Here is a 22,364-nt window from a genome sequence, read left to right as displayed (position 1 = left end):
AAGGTTGTCCTCCATTTCTGCACCTGTTGTATGGGGCTATTTGGAAGGGATTTGGAAGTACTTTCATTTGGCCTAAAAAAGTAACTTAATTTGACCCAGTGAAATAAGGTGCTCACGTCTTGTGGGACAGCTCTTCCTGGCCCCAAGTCTGTGGAGCAGACCTACACCGGCAAATACTGCACCAAGCTGAAGGGGCCTTTTCTGTTAAAATCTCCCATTATATCAGCAGCATGTGCAGAAGCATTGGATTTAGTTGTTGGCTATTCAATTCCACCAAGGTCCTTCAGTTCCATTCTTTGTTCCTTTAGATTTATAGAATCCTTGTGGAAATATTTGAAAACTCTACCCTCTGCCGCTTTCTCACTCAAAGGTAAGTTACACAAAAGCAGGGAGTTTTTCCCCCTCATCTCTTGCAACCTGGTGTATTCTATGCACCTAGACTTACCGATTTAAATGAATAAATGTCTATAGTGGCATATTTGCATTTTGTAGCAAATACTGCTAATATTTTTTCCCCCAAAACCTGGAGAAAAAGGTCCTCAAATAGATCAGGAGATGGAGTTAGACTGCTTCTTAACCCTTGCCATACAGCTGTCTACAGTTGTTAAGACACTTTTGAAAAAAACTCTGTGTATTATGTGGTGCTTGTGGTCAACTTCTTATGAAGATGGCGTGTTATATAAGAGTTCTGTTTATTGGCGGGGATGACAGAATCTGTTTAAATTACCATGTCAAGATGTTAAGTATGTAAGTGAGATGAGTTGTTACTGTAACTAAATGAAAACTGAAAGGAACTTAAATTAGTTTAGAGGAAGTGAGTTTCCCTTTTATTTTACCTATTAATTTTGTGCACAGTTTGGCTGTGCATGATATGAGCTTGTCATAGCATGACACAGACATTTTCTTGCATGTGGCAGGTAACCACATTAGAAGAAGAAAAAGGCCTTGGTTGATATGACTTCCTGGTAGTACCACAGTCTTACATTGCTGATTATATTTATGCCAAAAACAAAATCTCCAAACCCCCAAATCTATCCACATGGGTCATCTAGTTTCAATTTTAATGACTTTCAGACTCTTCAGTGGAAAGTAAATAAGCAAAATAACAATAGGAGTTTTATTGAAAAAAATTCGAAATAAAAAGATCTTCTGGTTATGAATAATACATTTTTAAAAAAAAATTTGGAAATTAAAAAAAAAAAGGCTAAGAGATAAGATCATTTTTAAATACCAGTTCTCAGGGCGCCTGGTGGCTTAATGTGTTAAGCCTCTGCATTCGGCTCTGGTCGTGGTTTCAGGGTCCTGGGATCAAGCCCCACATCGGGCTCTCTGCTCAGCAGGGAGCCTGCTTCCCCCCTCTTTCTCTGCCTGCCTCTCTGTCTACTTGTGATCTCTTTCTTTCTGTCAAATAAATAAATAAATCTTAAAAAAAAAAATAGCAGTTCTCAGAGGGTTCCATTAACATACTGATGTGTTTCCCTTTCCTCTGTTAAGGAAAGTGAAGTCTTCTGAGCTTCTTGTCTACTATTATTGACTCCTGATTTCTGTGACTGGCTCTCCTCTGTTTCACCAAGTCAGAAAGCTTGGGGGTCACCTTTGACTTCCCCTTTCTCTCACCCTTTTATTATTTGACCCTGTTGGCTCTCCTGCCTTGAATATTCTTGTGCTCCCTTCTCTGTGGTCTACCCCCAATCCTCATATCCCACTCTCTTGTCATCTCTTCTTTGGAATTCTGCAGCAGCTTCTTACCCATCTTCCTGGCCCTGCTCATACCCTCCTCTGCTGAGTGCACCATTCTGACACTCACATTTTTTTTTTCCAATGTTAGCTTGATCAGGTCATATTCTTATTAAATCCTTTCAGAGGCTCCCACTGCCCTCTTCACAATCTGCCCTGTTAACTCCTAGTCCACTCCTTGCATTTCTCCTCCCTACCTTCTCCTTAGCCATCACCTCAGTTGGCTAGCAGTTCCTAGAATGTCCTTTCTCTTATTTTTACATTGTTCACCAATGTTGTTCTCTGTACCTATAATACATTTCTTCCAAACTTCTTGAAGTCTCAAATCTCCTAAAGTCTAAAAAGTTGAAACAGAATGGCATGGCAGTGCTGAGTGTTTGTTACAAATACATGTTTTGAATGAAATCTTTCTGTTTCTCCTTTAGAACTTAACCTTGTCATCACCAACCTTGGGACTCTCCCTATCCACAAAGACTAAAGTTTTACTCATTTTGTATTTCCACAGTTTATGGCTGGCACTTAGGCATTATATGATTTAAGTCAATGAGAGATCCTAGAACATCTATGAGTATGTCAGGTGAAAATTGTTGAGAAGCAGTGTTTTAGGTGGATTTCATTCAAAGAGTCAACAGTATATATTGGCTGTCTATCATATGTCAGGTCTTGTTCTCTGGTTCCTATGAATTAGATGGATGGCATCTTCACTTTCATGGACATTGTAGTCTAGCAGTGGGAGACACACACCCAGTAAGAGGCAGTAAGAAGCACACACCCAGTAAGTAAGATAATGTTATTGGAGATAAATAATTTGAAGTAATAAACCAGGGTGATGTATGGGACCGAGAGCAGTAGTTTGCTCTTAGACTGACTGAATGGGAAGGGCTGTGCTATTTCATACATACTATTGTACCCTCCAGGCATCTGTCAGTCATACTGTAGCTTAACATCGATCAGTAGTGGGAGGTGTGCATGTTATGGGGCTGAAAGTAATATGGTTAAAGGATTTTTTGGAAAAACAGAGGGTATTTAATTACAATTTGAAGGAAACATGATAGCATTCAAATAATTGAATGAATATACGACATAACAGAGAGATTTTTGGATCACCAAAAGAAGAATGAAGTAAAGCAATAAATAAACTTACAGAGAGGCAGGCGTATCTCAACTCCCTGTAGAGAACACCTTTTAAATGCCTATAATCTACTTATCACTGGAAGGATTTGATGAGTCTTTGTTAAAGGATATTTTTGGGTAGAGGTGATCTGTGTGTCAGAGGTGAGTGGGGAATTTCATCTAAAGGAGAAAAAGGCAGCCAGGATAGTTTCAGAGGTCCCTCCTCCATTGAGTTTAGGGAGCTTGACCTAGGAACTCAACCTAGGTACTTGAAGAGGAAGTGATCCTAGCCAGAAAAGGAAGACCCCTCAGAAGTGGATAAGAACAAGAGATGACATTTCTCTAGAGAAGGAACATGTAGAAAATATGGAAGAATGTTGATTCACCAACCCAAGTTTCTTCATGCTGATTGGTTGGAGAAAAGGGAAACAGAAGGAAAAAAGATTATGAAAGGGAAAGTGATTCTGGAATACTGTAGGTAGCAATGCTCTACATAAATGTGAGGCGTCAGTTAAAGAGATTAGCTTTGATTAGAAGCAATTATCTGGCTGGAATAATTCTTAAGTCACTGTTTCTTAGATGAAAGTTCTTGGTATATTAATACTCCAAATAGTATTATATAAATTAAAATAAACTGGAATTATATGTTTATCTTTTATTTTAAACATAATAATGGCATAGCTTCATGTTTGATATTCAGAATTTTTTTTTTTTTTTTTAATAATTATTCATTTGACAGAGATCACAAGTAGGCAGAGAGGCAGGCAGAGAGAGAGAGGAGAAGCAGGCTCCCTGTGCACAGAGAGCCTGCTTTGGGGCTTGATCCCAGGACCCTGAGATCATGACCTGAGCCAAAGGCAGAGGCTTAAGCCACTGAGCCCCCGAGGTGTCCCAGATATTCAGAATTGTTGATTGAAGTATATTATCTGGATTCAGGCTTGGCTAGGTCCAGAAAAGAACAAAGGAATATGTTTTTCTTTAGAGGTGTTATGATTGCTTTTTATGTTGTGGATGGTATTTTGGCAGGCTCAGGTATTAAACTTGTGCCATCCAGAACTAAATATAATTAATTTAACTTTCTCAGGCTTAAAAGAAATGGATCTTGGCTTTTTAGAGGTTAAATAAGCTTTATGTTAATAACAACTGTAACATAATGCTTTTACTCTCACCAATCATATTTATTATACATTATTCTTAGAATTTTTTTTCTAGCAAAAACAATTTAGTGCCACTATTTTAAGTTACAGATGCTTCCTAGAAAAAGAGTTAAAGACTTTTAGTCCAGGAGGAAAAACAGTCAAAATGGAAAACCCCCTCATTTCTTATATTTTCCTAAGAAGTGGAATAGTCATTTCCTAATCTTAATGCCCTCAGGGAATTAGAGAATTGCCACTTAAAAAAGATAAAAGTAGGAACTGAAACATGTTCAATAGAAGTATAAATCAAGGGAACATATTAAACCACAGAAAGGAGATTTCTATTTTTCCTTATTTGGGTCTCTAGCAAATAGGCTTATTAATTCATATTGATGGAGGATTTTGATGAAGATAATTAGAATATCATTTCATCTGACAACTTATTTAAACACTGTATTTCTAAATGGACCATCTCAATTTTTGATGTGAAAGGTGACAGCATATTTATTATGGTCCATTTCATAAATACCCACTTACAAATATACTTCTTCACACCTGAATGTGCCTATTTGGAGACATTCAGAAGAAGTCCTCCCAACGTGAATTACTTCTTGACTTTCAGAGGTAAGATGAAATTGCTTAAAATGAAAATGAAAACAAAAATCTGCTTACTTCAGTGTACATTTGGAAGGTTACAAAAATTGAGTCAAATATTGATATTTCCTTTTTGGTATTTTTGTCATTTAATTGGCAAGTTAATAGGGATGCTTACTTGGGTGAGATCATTTTCTGTGAACTTGGGGAGAATTGAGTTGCCCCTTTGCCAGTGGACGTGTGGGAAGCACATCATTGAAGCATATGTTATCTATTATAAAATATTTCAGTAATGGAGAAAAATATGAATAATAAATTTAATAATAAATAATTTAAATAATAAATTTAATAGTCTACACATATGTCCTATCAGATCTTTACATTTTATTCTGTTTACCTCAGGACTTTTTGTTTTATGAAGTAAAGCATTTAAGATGTATTTGAAGGGCTCTGTTCATTTCAGTCACTCAGAGATAGCGACTGTTGGGGGTATGGTGTTTATCATTCTTACCCATTTATTTATTTGTTAGCCATAATATATCTATCCATAAATATTACCATATCATTTTGTATGTTCTTGAAACTTCTACAAAGGGTATGCTATATAAATAATACTTGAGCTTGTTATTTCACTAATTTACAGTAAGTTTTGAAATGTATTCATGTTGATATATCTAGCTAAAGGTCCTTTTTATTACTCTAGAATATTCTTTTATTTTATATTAGTACAGTATTTATATATTCATTCTTCTGTTGATGAACATTTAGATTGTTTGCAAAATTTCTGTTCTAAATAATCTTGCTATGAACATTCTTGTAATTTTGCCCAACCAGTCACATGGGAGAATTTCCCTGTGAGAGTAATTGCTGGGTCATTTATTAGTTTCGTATTACTGCTGAAACAAATTGCCCAAACCTGCTGGCTTCAAACAACACAAATTTATTTTTTACAGTTATGGAGATTAGAAGTCTGACACAGGCCTCGGTGGGCTAACACTCAGGTGTTGGCAGAGCTGTATTTCTTACAGAACCCCTGGGGGAGAATCTGGTTCTTGCTTTCATAGTTTGTAAAGAGTGCGCAGTTTCTTTGGATTGTGGCCTCATTCCTCTGTTTTCAAAGCCGGCATTGTTGTAGCTCTCTTTCATTCCATGGTCACATGTCCATCTGACTTTCTTCTGCCTCGGTCTTCCACATTTAGGACCATCACTATTGAATACATTGAGGCCACCTGAATAATTGGAATAATCTCCCTATTTTAAGGTTACTTTATTGGCAAACTAAATTCCATCTGCAACCTTTACCCCATTTGCTATGTAACATATTCACAGGTTCTGGGAATTAGGTAATGAACATCTTTGGGGCATCGTTATTCTGCCTCCCACAGGTCATAGGGTGCTAAAATCTTCCTCTTGACTACATAGTTTTAAGTTTCTATTCTAAGTGGTATGTGCTTAGAATATACTCTCTGAAATGTAGAAATCTCAGTTGTTTCATATCCTTGCCAACACTAGGATTATACGATTTAAAAATGATATCCTATTTGATGAGTATGATTGGTATCTCATTGAGCATCTTCTCATATAGTCATTGGCTGCTGAAATTCTCCCTTCAGTTCATTGCCCATTCCTTTCCTGTTCCCAAATTGTTCTTTTTTTGTTTTGGTTTGGTTTCTTACTGATTCATGGGTGTTCTTAAAATATTCTTGTTCCTAATTCTTTGTTGGTTATTTGCATTGCAATATTTTTTCCTCAATGTGATTTATCTTTACCCTTTTTGAGAGCTTCTTTGATTGCGCAAGGGTTTTAATTTCAAAGTTGACAAATTTTGTCTTGAAGAAACACTGTCCTCCCTGAAGTCATGAAGATATTCCTTTTTAATTTTTAAAAGTTTGTGCAACAAAGTGAATTGTTCCTTTTAATATTTTTTTGTTTTGTTTCCAGATGTATATGTTTCTGTATTTGTGACATGTAGCAACACAAATCTAATTTATTGGGTTGGCTCAGTTTTATATAGGCTGTGACTGTTGAGAACTATATAATTGAAAGGTTGATGAGTTTATAAAATTTTATTGCTTAGAAGAACTTCAGGGGGTGATGTAGTTTAAAACTAAGGCCCAGAGAGACAGGGAGCCCCAATTCTAGAACTACTTGTATTGATACAGTGAATTGCATCAATACTGCATTATATTATTTTCATGGCTGAGGAGTCTACCTAACCTTGAAGAGAAGTTTTACACTATTGCTAGATAACTTAACTCTTGTGCTCAGTAAAAAAATGGATGCCAGTTTATATCCAAGAAAATAAAACAATATTTTCATAGTTGAAATTTTCATGAGATGGTAGTACATTATTTTATTTGTAACTTTCTTTTTGGTCAGAAGCAAGGAGTGGTTGATTCCTGTGACTATAATGCTTATTCATCCTTCAGTGATGACTGCATGATTATAAAAATAACTAGACATCAGTTTTGTTGAGAATCACCTATTTTCCCCAGAGTCCATATCTTCTTTTGGAAAGCTTCTGTCACTTATATGCCTTTATTGTGGACCAGGTTCCAAAAGAGAAACTTCCTTTCACAGAATCTCTCAACTTTTCTGTCTGAGTACTCACCCACATCACTACCTGTACCATATACTGGCCCTCTTCCAACTCACTGAACATGTTTATTTTCTCAATATCACTCAAGTCTCAGACTTTAAGCTCAGGGATAAAATTAAGTGCATTTCTGATGCCCAAAATAAGCATCTCAAGGATTTTTCACTATTTTTTTTCTTAAAGGAGTGTTGCAGAGAAACTTAAGAGTGAATGACAGTTGACAGAAGATGTGGTTGCCCGGCAACTGGCAATTGAAATAACTAGGAGCTGATATGATTTACCAACCTGATAAACAGCAAGGACTTTAATACAATCTTAAGGACTGCTACAGATGTTGCATTGAGCTATTTATATGTGTTGATCTGTCTCAGTCTATTTTAATATGTGGATATATATATACATATATATGTGAATATTTTTTCCTGCAGAACTGGAATATGAAAGCAAAGGCTGCATCTCTTCCCCTATGTGACATTAATAGAAATTGCCTGCAGTAAAATGAGTTGGTTTAGCCCCTTTGTTTTTATGCAGATACTCAGTGTCTAAAGAGGATTTCTCACTCAGAGGAGATAAATGTTTTGTGGATTGAGTGGAGAGTTTGAGTTCTGAGATTGTATATATATACTCAGTAATTATTAACTTATTTTGGCAAGTTTTGTTATTTGAAACTTCTCTCTATTTTTTGAAATGGAGTAGGAATTGGTCTTTATTCTTCATAGGAATAATGAGGTTTAATAAGATTGGCTCAGAGTCAGTTGGCTTAATTGATCAGTGTGTTTTGCTAATGGGATCAAGTCTCTTGATCCTGTCATGAGCCGCTAGCTTCCTGGAGCAGGTCAGTCTTCATTTTGGCTAAAGTCAGCCTACCCGGCCCTCACTGGAAGTCTCTCACACAGTTCCTCTTAGGGATGGTAGGAAACCTGTGACCCATCAGCAATAATAGTGTCACCATCCAGAATACCCTCCTGGCGGGAGTCAGCACTATCACTTTGTATATAAAGAACATGGTGTACTTGAGAAGCAGTCTGTTTAAAATTCTGTCATCTTTTGGGGAATGGAATGTGCTGCATGAAACAAACTACCAACATCCTGTTAGGAGCACAGAGCTTGAGATAACTTGGAGGGTTATTTTAACACTGAAAATAATTTATGGTATGGGAATACAAATACCATTTTCATCACGAAATAGTTGAAGGACACAGCAAGGTAATTTTAAAATTGTTTCTTGACGCTATTTACAATTCACTGAGGTTAGGACTTAGGAAACTTCACAGGAAGGAGGACATGTTGGCCAACTGTACGTGTTTGAATAACATTCAGTACCCTAAAGCTGTATGCCAGCTCTTCCAAGGCACCTTCTCCCTTCTACCTCTGAAGTCCAGGGAAAGCTTCCAAGGTCCTTTGTGCTTGTGATGTCCTGTTCCTTTTAAGAAATGATGCCTATTAAGCCTGCAGTGTTTCCCAGTTCCTGGGCCACTTTGCAATGCAGGGGCCCTGACTGTTAAAACGATATCTCACATTGGTTGAGCACTGTGCTAAGTATTTTAAATATATTGTTTTTTTGTCCCTATGAGTAGGTCTTAGAGTCAGCAACTTACTGGGAGCAAAAGGAAGGTCAGAGTAGTAAAATAATTTCCCTGTGAGAACGCAGTAAGAAAATCAGAAGGGTGCAATATGCATTAAGGTCAATCAGACTGTAAAGCCAGTGTACTTGTTCACCATGTTACTCTCTCTTTGTTTTGTTATTTTATTTCTTAATTGTTCATATATGTGGTGGTTCTCATGTTTTAGCTCAGTTAAGCATCATTGTGGAAGCTTGTTAAAAACACTGTTTCTGGGCCTTTGTCCCAAAGATTCTAATCTAAGAGGTTCTTAGATCAGTGCCAAGTATCTGAATCTGCATTTTCAGGGGAGTCCTTGGATCACACCACTGGAGATCCTTCCTGGGTGTGAAATTTGTGAAGCAGGAACTATCTGAGCTACCTTCTGGGCTCTGTACTGAATCATCCTAGTGAGCACCTAGTAGGTACACATTACATTCAAGCATCGTTAAAACTGTTGTAACAATGTGGCATAAACCTCGGTTGATCTTTCCTATTTTTTTTTTTTTAAGATTTTATTTATTTATTTGACAGAAGAGAAAGCAAGAGAGAGCCACAAGCAGGGGGAGCCACAGAGGGAGAGGGAGAAACAGGCTCCCCACAGAGCAAAACTCTAGGATCATGACCTGAGCTGAAGGCAGACACTTAAATGACTGAGCCACCCACGTACCCTGAACCTGGATTCATCTTAACCTGAATATAAATGCAAGGTTTGTGTCAGAAAAGTCAGTAATAATTGCTAGGGTAAAGTTCAAGAAATGATTTATTTCTTACATATCCATGTATTCTGGAAATTGAGGGGTATCCTAAGATATCAGTGTGTATTCAAACAAAGCCTCTGTAGAGAAAGAAAAAGCCTAGGTAAGAAAAGAACCCGGAGAGGGAAGGAACCGAGATAAGTCTTCGGTATAAACTATATTTCTTTGGGAGGAGATAAGAAGACGACAAAGATGGAAGGTGGGAGGTTGGTTCATTAGTTAAGGGGGGGTTTCTTCAGAAAGAGGTCAACAAAGTAAATGACTTGTTCAGTTGGAAGAGATTCTGGAGAAGGCTAGTAGAAAAGAGGGTCAAAGATAGAAAACGAGGAGTAAACGGAATCAGTGACAATGTGTGTATTGATTGGGAAGATAGCCTGCACACCTGCCCAATTCTGGCAGCGGCCCTCGTGGCTCATGGCTTATCCTGTTTCCCTTTTTCATTGTGTGGGGAATTCTGCTGCTGTCATTTCTTCCCCTCAGGTGCATGTCTGTCTGGAGATACGTCTTGGCTGGCTTAAAATCCAATTGACCACCAGCAATAGATAGAACAGTGGGTAAGATTATTTGTGAAATCCTCCTCAAAATAGGGGGAGAGGCCTTCGAGTCTACTGAAGTTCCCAAGGTGATCTGTTGAAACAATAGAAAAGTTCTTTTTAGAAGGACTTATACAGTTCTAGGGACTATACTTCCTGTTTCCGATTTCTACAAAATGATAATGGTTCCTAACTTACTGTTTTTGATATGCTTATGCTTTCCTTTCCATCAATAGCCAAGAACTGATTTAAAAAATATCTTCGCAACATCAGTCAGTGAAAGATTAAGGTAAATAGCATATATTCACAAGCAAGGGATGACACACTGTATTTCCATAGAATGCGCATTTGCCTTCTAAAAGAAAGAAGCAAAGAAACTAGAAGAGCTTTAGTAATTAGATCCCTGTTGTAACCCTAGTGGAGTGAGAAAGATTAATAGCTGTGCCTCAGAACTGTTCCAGGGTGAGAGACACCGTGTATCGCAGATTCCTCCTGGGATGGAACTTGGCCTGAAGTAAAACGCAGTTCCTATACTAATAATGATAATAATCGTCAACATTTTTGTGACTTTCTCCTTACCGATGACTTTTTTTTTTCCCAAGCCTCCCAACGACCTGGTGAGTTAAATAATTCATGTTTAAGCATCTGAGGCTCAGAGAGGTTAATTGACTTCCATACCACCCAGCTAGTGAGACATTTTAAATGGGCAATTTGCTGCATGAAGGGATTATCAGATCTTCAAGAGGTGAGTTGCAGCATTAAAGAAATCACAGACATTAAAAAAAAATGTATTCAATATTGAAGTTTGGAAAAGAGAACTGTGTCAATCTAAATTGCAGCGATAGATAAAGGTCTTTTGTGTTTGGCTAGCTGATCATAACCCGTGCCTCCACACTGGCAAGGGAGTAGACCGGGAGCCAGGTTCTTTTAAGCATGCTTGATCGGGCAGTGTTCTGCAGGGAAGGTTATAGTGTAAGAGTTACAAAGCCCTCCTGCTGCCCAGGTATCAGAGGTTGTCTGTTACAAGTTCCTTCACTTCGACTATTACTTCCTTTTCACAATTCTATTTTGGACTTCTGTCTCGTGCGTATTTACAGGTAGACAAAGCTCTTTTTCTAACAACCCTTTTGCGATGACTGAAAAGGAGCCTTGTATGTCCTGCAGTTTCTGGGTATTGTGATTCTAGTTTTAAACTCAAACTGATGATAATGGTGGCTGTGACTCCCCTATTCCCTATTGTCCAAGGAGGGAAGTTGCAGGTAGGGGCTTTCAAAGATGATCCAATAAAAATCAGTGCAGTAAGAGTTTTTGATAAAATGGTTCTCATTATATAGAAGCCATTTAGGATATGCCTTGGGTACTGGAGTCCCTGGGGCTAAACCCAATGTTTTTTCTTTTTTTTTAAAAAAACAAGCCTTCCTGAGAAAAGGTCTGTTTTATTAGTGTAGGTACTGTAGTTGGCAGAACTTCTTATGGAATGAAATAACCAGCAGACCACTCCTGATTGTGATATGTATTTTTAGATGTTACCATTGAGTTATATTTATAGTATAGACTACTGAATTCCATCTTAAATATGCAAAATGCATGCATAACTAACCTCCCAAGCTGCATTCCCTGCTCTATATTACACCTACATTGTAGCCTGTGCTTAAATGGCTCTCCTAAAAGTCTTAGAGTGGGGCTTATTTTTTTCTCTCAAAATGTAAGCACGGAGAATCCATGTGAGATGTGTGGCTCTCTGGGTGACGCGTTCTGTTCTTAGCTGCGCTCAAAGGTGAAGTCAGCAAACATCCGGCAAGCGGGTGGGGAGTGAAACCAAGCAGGTGGGGAGTCTTGCATAGGTAACTGCCCAGAGACCAGATTGAACCAAAAGGAGCTGATGTGCCAGTGTTTACCAGTGTGTTGGTGATTTGGAGCACCCAGTGTCTGCTGTGGTATCAGGTGAGGTTAAATCACGTGACTTTATCTTTAGTGTGGCTCTCGTTATGTCCATCAGTTTCCCAGTCCTCCGAGTCTCCAGGGTCCTGTTGCTTAAGACAGCTTTAAATATCGTCAGGAGCATCATTTGTACAGTCCTGCTTCTGTTACTAGAATTGAAGGGGAAAAAGGATTCTTAAATCTCTATATCCCATTCTCTTATGTCTTGGTGAATAGTGGTTTGGTTATTTTGATAGAATTGTGGAGTTTATACAGCTTGTCTAATAAAGAAATGGATTTCCTTGAGAAGAGAAAAAGCTGAGGCTAGTAAGGTGAAAGCTGAACCCTTGCAGAGATCTGAGAAATCACTTCAGTCGAAAAGCCTAGAAAATGACGGTATCTTGGATAATAATGTCACTCATAGGAAAATTTGTTTTTTGGTGTATGGTCCCTTCCCCTGATCCATGAAGGTATCCACCCCATCTGGGTCTAGTCTTCCTAGGTGGTGGCCCAAACCACAGAGTACTTTTTTTCTGTCTCAAATCCAAGGACTTTGTTCTAGTCCTTCAGAGCTTCATACTAAAACATTGAATGAGTCTGCCCTAAAGCCAGGCAACTATAGATTCATTTGTTTAGCCCTTCCCCTTTGTCGACTCATTTATCAAGTATTTATTGTGGATCTATATATTTCAGGTGCTGTGCTAGGTGTGGGGATTACTGAGATGAACACAGTACAACCCCTGAACTGAGGAACATAGTCTTAGGGTGGATAAAAGTACTTGGCTAACATAAGAGGGGTTATTATTATCTAACCCCAGGGGTGTCCTTATGGGTATGGTACAAGACACCATGAATATAGATGAGGAAGCTGACCTTTTACTTGGAGTAGCTGGTTAAGAATTCTCATTGAAGGTGGTCTTAAAGAATTTGGTCCGGGAGGTAACGAAGAGGAGATGTTAGTATCCTTTGCAGAAAGAGGTACTAAAACATGGAAATTTGAGTATGAGTGGTACTACCCAGGAATGATTAGGACACATAGTCAGCCGATGTGCTTCACTAGAGCCATTCAGGTCGTGTTTGTGTTGATTATTTGGTGCCTGTGTCTCAGCCGTCCTTGATAATGTTAAACATTATGACAGGCTGCGTGGAGACACAGGACTTATGTGTGAGGCAAAGAAGGAAGGAGAGAAAGTGGGATGGGAAGAAATGAATTACAAAGGAACATGAATACCAAGTGGAGAATATGCAGGTCACTGAATTTTATTCATTCATTCATTGATTCAGATGGTCCCTAGAGTCAGGGATGTCAGACAGAAGGCTTGATAAAGAATCTAAAATGAATAATTACTTGGGGGGGCACCTGAGTGGCTCAGTTAGCTAAGTGTCTGACTCCTGGTTTTGGCTCCGGTCATGATCTCAGGGTCATGGGATCGAGCCCTGCATTGGGCTTCTGCCGCTCATTGGGCTCTATGTTCAATGTGTAGTCTGCTTGAGATTATTTCCCTCTCCTTTTCCCTTTGCCCCCTCTCCCAATGCTTGCTCACTCTCTCTTCCAAATAAATAGATAAATAAATAAATTAGAGTAATTTTCTAGTTTTTTCCTCTAAAGATGAAATTATGACAAAATTTCACATTCTGAGGCATAAGAGAGAGACTGTGGGTCTGATGATACTCAGTGCCTGGGTACAGTAGGTTTATTAGACCAATAAGCTCTCTTACAGTAGATGTTAGGAATTGAGTCAGCTCATGGAGCCAACCTACTCTTTAGTGGAACTGAGGCTATAATCGTTCCAACTAAGAAAAGAAAGGACCTGCAGATGAATGTAAATGTCTTTGTAGACTGAGCTGTGCATTACAAGTTGCCTTATTTCTCAGAAAGATATTTTAGAGAGATATAGTTTTCGTTAGTTACAAAATTACAAAAGCATTTTTTTATTAACATATTTATTATTTGCCCCAGGTGTACAGGTCTGTGATTCATTAGTCTTACACAATTCAGAGCTCACCATAGCACATAACCTTCTCAATGTCCATCACCCAGCCACCCATCCCCCACCTCCCACAAAAGCATTGTTTTCTTAGTGACACATTGTCCAAAATAATACCAATTGTCCATAAGGAGAAAAAATATATAGTAAGAAGCTCAGACTGTAGTTAAAAAACCAAAAAAGATTGTGATAGGACTATGAAGTCTAAGGTCATGAAAGCTTAAACTGTGAGAGGAGTTCATGTAGACATTCATTCCAAATTTTCTATTTATTTTTTTTTAATTTTTTTAATTTTTTTTGTGACTGAGTTCAGTCTATTCAATGGCTAGAAAGGTTCTTTAGTAAAGGAGACTTGTTACTTAATGAGTCATTACTGAAATTGTAATGTGTAGGTAGACACAATCTTGCTATTTAAGCAGCTCTGCTAGAGTGGCCTGTAATTTGTTGTGATGCTACAGAGAACACTTGGCTAAAAGTCAGAAGACCAGCCCTTCCATATTACCACCTACCTGTCTGTGACCAAATCCCTGAAACTCTCTAAGACTCCAATTCCTCTTCTGTAAAATGGAAATAATAATGGCTTATTAGTATACTCCAAAGGACTGTTGAGAAGTTCAGAAGAGATCATCCTTGGGCAAATTCTTGAGGTCTGCAAGGTTCTGCTGATTTGCCACATGATTTCTATGGAACAGGTAATGGAGGTGGAATGGCTAAAGGACCTATGGAAGCAACCCCACAGTGCTGTTAATGAGAGCACTGTGGGCTGGGGCACTGTAATGTGCTAGTGCCCTCTCTTTCCCTGGCTGCATGGGCAAGCTAGAGCGTTGCAGGATGTCAGCCCCTTGGACTTTTGTACCATCCCAAGATATTATAGCAGTAACTTAGTTCTAGGCAGCTGAGCAACTTCCTGTCAGAACTGATCTTTTTGAAGCAAGACTCCTAGTTCCCTATTTTGGATTTGTGTAGCTCAAAGAATAGCTTCAGGAACCAAAATAACCATTCTTGGATCTCAATAGGTAAAAGATTCATAGCAGCAATTTTGCTCTTGCTGTGCTTGTGTTTATCTCCTTAAATGTTCATGTATATATTTTTACAGCATGGACAAATTAATGTGCAAATTAATTGAAACTATTAATTGAAAGCAAGTATCTGCTTGGATAATTTGTACTCACAATCAGTATTACTTGCTTTTTTCTTCCTTTTTTCATTTATCTACCCACTTGAAGGCCAGTTTCCTATTATTTCCACATCAGGCTTATCGTAAGAATGGCTAATGTACTACGGGAAAATTTCCCCATTCTAAGAAAATAGTGTGTTTCTCTGTGGCTCATTTGGATAAAGAAGTATGGCAAGATTTAAGAATAAATAGCCCATTCTCATTGACAGATTTTCTCCCACTGACTCCTCTTACTTTTCTAAGCAGCTTAAAAACTGTCCTAATTTGTGTAGAATTCTGTATCAGTTTTGTCCCTAAAAGGTGTAAACAAGGCTGTTAATCTGTTGATTTTGTTGGCCAGGAGGGGAGAGAAGTTTCTTTTTCTTTTTTTTTTTTAAGGTTTTATTTATTTATTTGACAGAGATCACAAGTAGGCAGAGAGGCAGGCAGAGAGAAAGGGGGCATGGGGAGCAGGATCCCTGATGAGCAGAGAGAGCCTGACCCTGGGATCATGACTTAAGTCAAAGGTAGAGGCTTTAACCCACTAAGCCACCCAGCCGCCCTGGAAGAGAAGTTTCTTTAGTTTATGATGTGCGTGTATGTGCATACACACATTTACACTCACACGATGCATGTATGTATAAAGGATGGATACTCCTGAAACATTTTAGGAAAGATTTTTAAATGACCATAGTTCAGTTACACAACTACTATAGTCGTCATGATAATTTTGGTTTAATGTGGCTCATCGGGAATGGAGATGCAGTAAGTGGAAACTGGTATGTATCAACATAGAAAATGCATATTAATTTTCTTTTTACAGTATTCAGATAACAAGACTTTCATAATATTAGAAGAGTATGTCATGATTAGGCAGCTATTAGCATGGCTGAATGGCAGAGAGAGTAGTTTACATTTTAAATATTTAATGCTGTTTGGGAAGCCAAATTCATATTTCCATCAGAGATGCATTTTGCAAGTCAGGTCCAGCTCTGTGAAGGCAAAACCCAACAATTATGTAACTAGCCATGAATCAGCATGTCATGGACATTTGTTATGTATGTTTGGGGAAATAAATGGCAGGTGTATGGAAAAGAAGTATCTTTTTCATTTTATTTTATTTGAATATTTTATTTATTTATTTGAGAGAGGCAGTGAGAGAGAGCATGAGAGGGAAGAAGGTCAGAAGGAGAAGCAAACTCCCTGTGGAGCCAGGAGCCCAATGCGGCACTCGATCCCTGGATACCGGGATCATGACCTGAGCCGAAGGCAGTTGCCCAACCAACGGAGCCACCCAGGCGCCCTTAGATTGGTGGATAAGTAGCAAAACTTTGGCTTTACTCTTATCCCAATTGAACTTTTGGAAATTGTTGGTTAAATTGAGTTGTATTTGTACATAAACAAGTATTAGTTGAACACAGTGACATTATAGATTAAGACTTTTTTTTAAACACAGACTAACTCAGCCCCTGATGGAAGATACTGTTCAGTACTACTTCACTTTCCTACTCTTAAGGTTTCCTATCTCTTTTTGTTGTTCTTAAAATTAAACTGTACATTGAGAAGAGGGTATCAAGAGCATTTATGAAACATGTCAGACTGCAGTGTAAAAAAGTAAAAATGTCAAAATCTTCAAAGACCACAGTCATTAATTTTAAAGTCTATAAATTCATATCTCACTCAATTTCAATTTTGGTTTTATTACCTTTTAGTTATGAAGTAGATGATACCTCATTTTTCTCACCCATAAAGGGAGGGGAGAGTTACTAGTCTCTATTAACATGGTTGACATGAAAATGGTATTAAAATGGCAATGTGTCTGCAAGTACTCTGTGACTCTAAAGAACTATACACATGAGTGTTACTACTTTAAAATATGATATCTTTTCATTTCAAAGCCAGTGTCACTATGCTTCTGCTGATACAGAAATTAAAAGAGTTTTTTGCTTTTCATTTTTCATCTTTTTTGGGGGTAGAAATATTGGTTTTTCATCAACATGGAAATTCAGATTCTTAAAATAATGCTGATCAGTGTAATTAGGTGCAAAGTAAGTAAAAAAGAAGCACATCACTGTCATTTTTGAAGGAGACTTATAAAAGTATACATTTTATTGTTACTAAATTTGAAGACTTTTCCAGGACCAAAGATAAGATGAGAATTAGCCTGCTTAGCTGATGACTTCTTGCTTAACTGTTTTAGTTACTAGCCTATTTCTATGTAGAGACCACTCAAAGTATGATAGGTGTTCATGGTGGTGTTATATAGTTCTTCAAAGGAAGTATGTATTTATATCCTTCTTTATACATTTGGGCAAAAATAGTAATAACACTTTCAAAATACTGATGGGAAATTAAGTCCCAATAAATATGTTGGATCCTCAAGAGAAAGTACAATTCTCAGTCTTACAGCATTCTTTCTATAAAAATAGTGCAATTGGGATATACTATTTTAGTAAGAAACTCATTAAGTACAATTTTAAAGCCTTCTTCTTTCTCTTCTTTTTTTAAACTTTGACATTCCAGTAAACTGTGAGGAAAATGTCCTTCCATTTGCTTTTCCTTTGCTGAAGTATCTAGAAGTGAGACTACATTCAAATTAAAAGCTGAAAGTCCCTTAAATTCCTTTCAAGAAGTCCATCCTGTAAGTGCCACTTCTGGAAGGACTATGGCTGTTACTACTTCTGGCTGGAACAAAATTACTAAAGTTTTCAAGAAGAAATGGAAATTATAATAGGGAGTTTTTCTCACTCTTATAGTTCATGACCTACTTGGTCCTTATTTTGGTCCATTACATTCTTTTCACTAAGAACTCTTGTCCCTAGAAGGAAATCTTTGACAGTGATATTTAATCATACTGTGCAATGAGACACTTACATCCAAATTCCAAAAGATATTTTTAATTTGTATAGTAATGATAACAGCGAACAAATTCAAGTGAATAGTATACAGGAAACTAATTATAATTTTGGGAAGTGCTTTCTTCCTCACAGATTCCTTCCATGCCTATTATATTCCTTGATATTCTTGATATTTCTGTGCTTTAAAGCATGACTGGTCAATTTGCTTTTTTATGGATGAAGACGTATGACCCCGGGGAGGTTGGTATGACTGCCTCAAAGACCCACGGCCCCCCTGGGGTTGAGCTGAGATGCAAAGCCAATTCTCTGTCTTCCTGTGTGGCTTGACAAAACCTGTATCATACACATCTAATTTTTTTGTCCATTCTAGGTTTCTCCTCTGCCATCTTCTCCCGGACCAACACTGACTGCTGAAGGAAGGTTGTGAGTCTGCAGCCCGTCTTGTTCGTCCTTCTCCAGAGTCCCATGATGAGCTCGCCAGTGCAGCCTGGTCAGTCTGGTTCCTTCTTAAACTATTAACAGATTTTATATGAAAGGCATTGCTTTGTGTTGCTTCAAAGCAAGCAATTTAAGTCATGAAAGGACTTTTTTTCCTGACAAAGATTGGTTAATATGATGAATTTTGAATTTTGTATTCCATAGCTAATCCTCTGTTACGTAACCTGGTTTGCTTTCCAGGCACTAATTTCATTTGCATTGTTATCTGAGCACCAGGCTTTAATCCTTCTGCTCCTAATGTAGCATTGGATTGGATTTTGTGATGTTACTAATATTTATTAAATATGATGTAGGCATCTAATTCACACCCATAGTCTTTCTGACCTAATACATGTCTGTATGCTTTTAAATTGTGCTGTGGGGCTTGGAAAGCAGCTTGTGGATTTACACCTTCTCCATTTTTTTGACACACAGGAAGGATATCTCTCCTCCCTGGCCTTCTTTGCCACCACTCCTGTTTCCTATATATGTATTTAATTATAATCTCGACACCTGCTTCCTCTGAGTCTAGTGTAATATGTGGCTCATTTAGTGTTGTGATCAGCAGAGCCAACACCCATTCCTGTAGGAACAGAGTGTCACTTTTGGAGCAAACATAATTCAGGCCTCAGAGTGACGGAGTAGGGTTTGATATCACGAGTTAATCATGGATAAATTTTAAAAAGAATTTTCTGCTTGGATCATTTTAGGATAATTTATTTCTATTTCTATTTTCTTCTTTAAAAAAAAAAAATAACCTTTTTAGTGTGTTGATATCCTTGAGTTATCCAGCTCCCAAGGTTGAAACTGGTATAATACTATATTCAGGATTTACAAAAGGAAATCTTTTGCCAAGATTTTTGATCCATGGAGTGCCACGCCCAGATATGTTGCTCTGATATTCCACTGTCTCATCAACCTTTCCTCACATCCTCAATGGGCTGCCTGCCAACTTGTAGGTTGAATATGGAACTGGAAATTATTGTAGGATAGAATTGTGACTGTTGATTCCAAGTGACATAGTAAAGATATTCCAGAGTTTTTAGTTAAAGTCACTATTTGTAATTGGCATTGTCACCTGAGTAAACAGTTGAAGAGTTGGCTAGGCTGTTTGTCTCTGAGTTCCCGTAGCCCAGTGGTTCTCAAACTTCAGCACACATTAACATCACTGGGAGGTCTTGATAAAAATTAGCCACATTCCTGTAGTTTTTGATTCAGAATGTCTAGGGTGGGGCCCTAGAATTTCATGTTTTACAGGCTGTCCCGAGTGATGTTATTTGCCTGGAGACTGTACTTTGGGAACCACTGGTCTAGCCTGCTATACTTGTTCCTTCCCCTGCTGCTCTCTGCCCCACCTGCACCCCATAGACAGCCCTGTGGGGGAGCTACATTGCTTATCATGTTTGTAGCATACTGTTATTATCCTTTCTATTAAGGTTAACATAAGCTCTTAATCTATTAAATCTACTAATTTAAAATGTTTGCATTTTATATTTGTATATATTGCATTTTAAATATAATTTTATTTTAAATTTAATGTTTCAAAATGGCATAATTTTAAAAAGTCATTTAATTTAGAACTATTGTAGTCAAATATTTTCCCCCCCTTTCCTTGCGATGGAATGTGTTGAAAAAACCATACAAAAATGAGTAGGAACAAATTGGCTAAGTACAGAAGTGGCAGAAAACTTCCTTCATTTCTGGAAATTATGATCTAAGATTTATATAGGAGTTTGTCTTTAATTCTCCAGACCAGAAAATAGACTTTTTACATATTTAAAACAATGGTGTAATGTCCCTTCATTCTCCACCCACCTCTATCATATCCTCCCATATTGTCAGTTTACCTCCCTTACTGGCCTCACAGAAGAGTCACAGGGCAGACTGAATGATGAGCAGTAGAATTTATGTCAGTGACAACAGCTATATCCAAGCGAAACATTTGAAACAGCAACTTTACCAAGATATGTAATCTTGAAATGGACCAAAAAATGCAGATGCCATCATGGCCAATGAAGGATAAAACTAGACAGGAAAAATTTGGATCCAAATTATAATTACACTCATTTTATGAAACTCACTTTTAAAGAGTGCAAGTGTAGCAATTTCAGTGTCTGTGTAGTTTTTATTTACCATTTGTCTAACACCTTTACACCTGGCCCCACTCGTCTGTAATGAGAAACACGTAATCCCATTAACGACATTATTGTAATGATTAGATTCCCAATTTAGGCCATCAAAGCTTATCTAAAGGTAGCTAGCTTGCAGTGAATACAGGAATATTTTGACAACGGTAGTTAAAGAAGAGAATCAGTAGTATGCAATAAATATTTTAAAATGTTACATGCTTAAAGAAAAGTGGACCCAAGAACAGGAAGATAAACAGGGGAGAGAAATATTTATACTTAATGTGAGCTATGGGCACCTTAGAGGATTTCTCAGGTAGGTCCATATCACATCTAATTTCATTCTAAAAGTTGTGTTTTTTTGGAATGTTGGTGTAAGGGTGATACCACTTTTAGTTTTCTTGTCTGATGTGTGGAGAAGGGTGAGATTTTTGTTGCTGTTGAGATAACTGCTGAAAAGGTAAAGCATACTGGGCATGTTGTGGGTATGTAAGGGGCCAGTGGCCGGAAGTATCATTACTGAACTTTGTGTGGTAAAAGAGAGAAGGAAAACAGAGCGTGCATGTACCTAACCCCTCCGGAGGGAGAAGAAACAGACATGGTTAAAGGGGATTTGAAGTTAAATAGAAGTCTTATTGTCTACCCAGCATAGATTGTTTTGTAGAAAGTGGACATGAATCCTTGCTTCGAGGTCCATATGGAGGAGGAGGGAATAGGATGTATAGCTCAACTTTTTATATTCAGGATGATAACCTGTAGCATTTTTTTTTTTAAACTCAGAGTTTCTATATATATAAAGGTATTGTAGTATGTAAGATGGACAAATCTTTTGGACTCTTTAAGAAAACATAAAGTAAAATAATACCAAATACTTAGATTAATTCTGTATATACCCGATATTGACTCACAGGTGGTAAAATTTGACAGTTGAAATCATCATTCCCTTCAAGAATATTGATCTTATAATATGAAAATACCCTTTGAGGCTGCTGTTTAAATCAGGAAGTTCTTGCCAGCCATGATACTTGTTCAGTTAGGAGAAGGGAAAAAGTGGGTGATAAATGAGACAACTACTGAGTGAAGTTCATTGGACGTTAGAATCACTAAAGTTTCCCTGTGTACTTTTTAAAAAATATTCTGCTCTATTGAGAGCAGCATACAGAGGTCTTAATTCTGTTTGGAAAGTTTTTATGAATGAAATACGAATTGAGGAATGTCATAGCAAATGGGCCAGGTGGGTGGGAATCTTTTCTATTTATTACAAATGCAAACTATGATCGAGACCTGAAATGCACTTTGCATACGTAAAAGAAAATGTTCTGGCCATAAACATGAAAACATTGTTCTGCTATTATTAGCCGGTATCTTATGGTGCCATATATATTCTACTGGTGAGAAATAACCTAATCTTTTGATTTAGAAAAAGTGTTTTTCTTACATATCCTTAAAAAAAGAAAAGAAAAGCTATCTAAAAAGAGACTTAAATTGCCCTGAGGCAATCACCATCCGTTTGTTTTGCTTTTGTTCTGCCAAGGGCTCCAAGGAGTTATTGTGCACCAGAAAAATAGACTCACTCCAGTTATTCCAGAAATTCTTTAATAGTCAGTGCTTTGGACAGAGTATTTATGTTTGTCTTGAAAATTGGTTCGGGGATCGTGTGAATTCTTGTTTTCCCCATAAAACTTCTCCATCCCTGTTCAATTATAGTTGATATCAAGTACTAAATATTGCTGTCTTGATCATGTATTCAGTCAAACAATGAGTGCTGATT

The 22,364-nt window shown here is 37.6% G+C and overlaps 1 long non-coding RNA gene across 1 annotated transcript in view; it reads left to right on the top strand.

Moving 5' to 3' along the window:
* The window catches only part of LOC309845632, a 141,985-nt gene that overhangs the window by 52,459 nt on the left and 67,162 nt on the right, over positions 1 to 22,364 (top strand). Inside the window, exon 3 of the long non-coding RNA XR_014301393.1 lies at positions 18,361 to 18,480. This is a non-coding gene — a long non-coding RNA (uncharacterized lncRNA). The remainder of the gene's footprint in view (positions 1 to 18,360; positions 18,481 to 22,364) is intronic.

Source organism: Mustela nivalis, assembly GCF_964662115.1.
Source record: "Mustela nivalis genome assembly, chromosome: 12".
Classification (NCBI taxonomy): Eukaryota; Metazoa; Chordata; class Mammalia; order Carnivora; family Mustelidae; genus Mustela; species Mustela nivalis.
The sequence above is the reverse complement of the archived record's forward strand: the minus strand, read 5'-3'. Positions and strand labels throughout refer to the sequence as shown.